The following is a 2,851-nucleotide window of genomic DNA, read 5'->3' as shown; positions in this document are numbered from 1 at the left end:
CACAGCAGATGGAGCTATCACAAGATCCAAACAAGGGCTATGTTCATGTTCTGAGCCACGTCGTTCTTGTCTAGGAGCTAGGATAAGTGCTTTAGAAAATTCGTTAGATAAATGGTTATCAACATCAACATGTTCATGTTCACTATCAGAAGAAAGAGGAGTAACATTTTCATCATGAATAACATTTTCATCTATATCATCATCAAGATTTATAAAAATAGAATCTTTAACTCGCATAGGATCAAGACCATCATGCATCTTATATTTAGGAGACTTCGGCTCAATCGTTGGCTGAGGAGAAAATGGAATAATATTGGCTGAAGGTGTTTTTGGGGATTGCAAAGTTTGAGAAGCAGCTGCCTGAGCTCTAAGACGACGCTTTCGTCGGCGTTCACATGCAGAACGATTTCGTCTAGTCTTAGTAGGAAGTTGTGAATATTGAGGAGGAGGAATGTTCTCATCCTTATCACTTGGGTGTTTAGGTTGTGGTCTCTTAGGTTGAACAATAGGAGAAGAGGAAGGTCTCTTCTCTCCATAAGAGGAAGGAGGAGGAACTGCTCCATATAAGGGAGGAATATTCGGTTTAGGAAGGAGACTAAGTCCATCATGACGAGGAGGTATAGGTCTACTTTTAGGAAGTTTATTAGATATAGGCATAGTCACATTCATAGGAATGGGTTGGGAATCTTCTTGAGGAAAGACATTAGTTTTATCTTTCAAAGGAAGAACTTCCTTCTCAAGAATGATAGGAATGTCAAGTTTGGGTGTTCTAGGTTCACTTAGAGATAGGATCATATCTTTTTTCCACTTTTGATAAGATTTAAAAAGATGATCACTTCGCGGAGGAAGAGATTGGAATTGTTTAGGCCAAAAGTAATCAATAGGAACGCTAGAAGTTCTTTCAGCTGGTTTAAAGAGACTATGATTGACAGTAACAACTTCACCATTATGGGGAAATTTCAAACACTTGTGAATAGGAGAAACAATAGCTTTCATGGAAGATAGCTAGGGATAGCCTAGCTTCACACGAAATTGTTCGGATGATGGAATAATAGAAAAGTCTACATCAAGGGATTTGTTATGGACCTCAAAAGGTAATGTAATAGAACCAATTGCAGGAGAAGAAAATGCATCAAATAGTTTCACAATCACATTTGTTTCATCATAGATCACTTGATTCAATTGCAAAGTAAAAAGAAATTCTTCAGTAATGATATTAACCATACAAGAAGGATCAATAAGCACCCCATGGCAAGGTGTATTCTTGACTTTTGCAACTATATATAAAGGACCATCAGGTGCCCTAATAGTTTCACTGGATTCAAAGGTGATGGAAGGTTCTTTAGGGATTTTCTACTGCTCTACAAAGTTAATCACATTCGGAGTCATGGACACAAGATCATCAGGTGAGACAGAGGAATCAATAGTATCAATCGCATTAGAGGTGTGAGAAGGCAATGGATCAGTAAAAATCTGAAGATTTTGGTTAGGAGGAGCTACAGATGTATTGCCTTTATCATTCACTCCAGAAACATAAATAGTATTATTATCAATCAAATCTTGAATTTTACCCTTTAAAGCAAAACATTTTTCAGTATCATGCCCAGGATGACGATGAAATTGACAAAAAGATTTGTTATCAAAATAGGGTGAATTAATCTTTGTAGGGTCTATTTGCCTTATAGGAGGAAGAGTAAGCACATTTTGTTCCAATAACTTATTCATAATACTATGCAATGATTCATTCAAAGGAGTGAACTTTCTTTCTTGCTTAAAAAACTTAGAAATAGGAGGCACACCTGATGCCGCATTCACATTGTTGTTGATGATGTTTTCATTGAATTTAATGGACTCTCTGTTTGGTTTAAACTTCCCAAATGGTTGTTGACTACTATCACCCTTATCACTCGGAGCCATAGGATTTGCTTGTTCCATTTGACTCACAGTCAGTTGATAATTGTGAAGAGTTGCGCACAACTGTTGGAACGAAGTAAACTCAGAAAACAGAAGTTTTTCTCTAATGTCTTTTTGTAAATTAGAAATAAAGATTCTTTGAATATCATTGTCAGGCACTGGAAAAGAAATTTGAGCATACAAATTCTTATATCTACCGATGAAATCAGTCACTTTTTCTTTAACACCTTGTTTACAATGCATTAAATCAATCAAAGTAACTTTAGGACTTATATTGTTTTGAAATTGTTGAATAAAAGCATTTGCAAGTTGTTCGAAAGAAGTAATAGAATAAGAAGGCAACGAGCAATACCATTGTAGGGCTTTATCTCTTAATGTTCTAGTAAATAGTTTTGCAAGCAACCTTTGGTCATAAGCAAAATCAATACATATTGTTTGAAAGGTCTTAACATGTGTTAGAGGATCACCCTTACCATTATAAAGCTCCAAATGCGGAATTTCAACATGTTTAGGGGGAATAGCTCAAACAATGTCAAGAGAAAGTGGGCTCGCAACATCAATTGTGGGCACACTAAACTTAGATTGATTCATAGAGGCAATTTGTTGCTGCAAAGAAGAGACAGTTTGTGCAAGATTGTTAATGGTCGCTTCAGTCGAAGAGTTCATATTAGACGTGTTAGATTGTGATGGAGGTGTTATGTTATTGAAAGAAGGTAGAGAGTAAGGTGGTGGGACACTATGATAGTTAGTCATAGGAGATGATTGGAAAGGAGGAACACTACAAGGAGGAATGGAATGATTAAATGAATTGCCCCCTTGCATCATGTTCATTTGTGGAGATATAAGAGGAACACTCATTGAAGGAATGAATGAAGAAGTTGGATTGAATGAAGGAAGAGGGTTGATTGAAGAAGAGGGATTGCCCCCATGACTGGTG

The sequence above is a fragment of the Cryptomeria japonica genome, chromosome 4, assembly GCF_030272615.1.
Source record: "Cryptomeria japonica chromosome 4, Sugi_1.0, whole genome shotgun sequence".
Taxonomy (NCBI): Eukaryota; Viridiplantae; Streptophyta; class Pinopsida; order Cupressales; family Cupressaceae; genus Cryptomeria; species Cryptomeria japonica.
This window is presented reverse-complemented; position numbering follows the sequence as displayed.